This window comes from Echinops telfairi, unplaced genomic scaffold, assembly GCF_000313985.2.
Source record: "Echinops telfairi isolate 266 unplaced genomic scaffold, ASM31398v2 ScPeMD7_7468;HRSCAF=8506_0, whole genome shotgun sequence".
Classification (NCBI taxonomy): Eukaryota; Metazoa; Chordata; class Mammalia; order Afrosoricida; family Tenrecidae; genus Echinops; species Echinops telfairi.
This window is the reverse complement of record NW_022111369.1, coordinates 70,872,047-70,873,505: the sequence shown is the minus strand read 5'-3', so window position 1 is coordinate 70,873,505 and position 1,459 is coordinate 70,872,047.

Sequence of the window (1,459 nt, the reverse complement as noted above, 5' to 3'; positions counted from 1 at the left end):
CTCAGTTTTGGCATTCAAATTTGGATTTGAGCTAAAGAACAGGTTTTGCTTCCATTTATTCTCTCGGTGGCATCAAGGTCCCTCCATCCTTTGTTCTGTTGTTTAATCTCTTAAATAAGATACAATCCCATCCTGTAGATTGTATTTTGCCTCATTAGCATAACTTCGTTTAATCCTGTCTCGTTAACAACATAGAGACTAGGCCTTACCGAATTTTGGATAATTACTCTAGATCACACGAAGGGAAAAATTATATGACATTGAGAATTATGTACCAGAAGAACTGACACACATTTTGGTGAGAAACTAGTCAATCCATCCCACTGCTATTAAATTGAACTCAACTCACAGGAACCCCATAGGACAGAACAGAACAGAACTGCCTCTGTGTGTTGTGGACGAACACATCCTCATGGGAGTAGAATGCCCCATCTTGCTCCTGAGGAACGGTTCTCAGGTTGGAATTGCTGTGGTTGGCAAGATAAACCTTTGGGTACGTAACCCTTTATCTCTAACATATATATTCTGTTAAACAAAACAAACAGCATTTTTTTGCTGATTTTACTTTTCTGGATTGATAATTTTGATTACTCTACATTTAAAATTGACGCCTTGAACTGTTATCACAAGAAGACTATAGTTTCGTTTATTTCTCTGTACGTATCCCTGTGTCCCACATCCCAATTCAGAATTCTTTCAAGAATTTCTATGTCACCAGTTGTTTGCAAAGTTTTCCTCCTGTGCTTTTTAGTATTTATTCTCCTAGAAGTTTGCACAGATTCTTACATCAATAAATTTTTCTTTTAATATAGTACAAGTTATCAATTGGATTATTTTTGTTTAAGGTTTTCTTTTTTAGTCTTAAGTTAAAAAAAGTTTGTGTTACAAGATCATCACAATATTGTTCTGTGTAATCATCTGATGTTTTTGTTTTGATATTCTCATTCAAACTTACAATCTACCTGGAACTCATTTTTCTGAATAGTATGATGTTTGGTTTTGATTATCTATAACCTAATCAGGAAAAAGGTTTCTATAAAGGATCGTTGGTACCATAGAGCTGCTAATCTCTATGTCAGCATTTCAAACCAAACAGCAGCTTAAGGGGAGAAAGATGAGACTTTCTGCTTCTATGAGATTTAAAGCCTCAGAACCCACAGGGGCAGTTTTATTCTGTTCTATGGGGTCACTGTAAGTTAAAATCAACTCAGAGTCTCTACATTTATTTATTTAAATTAAGAAGACCACCTCTATGAACCAAATATCCATTAATGTTCAGACCTGTTTCTTGGCTTCCTGCTCTTTCTACTGTTTTGTTTAGCAATGATTCAAAGTATTACAGTTTAAATACAATACTCTTATTATCCTGTAATCCAAGAAATACCACATTGTTTCCCGTCCTTACCACCTGCTTTCCATAACACAATTTCACTTACCTATATTTAAATTTATATTCATT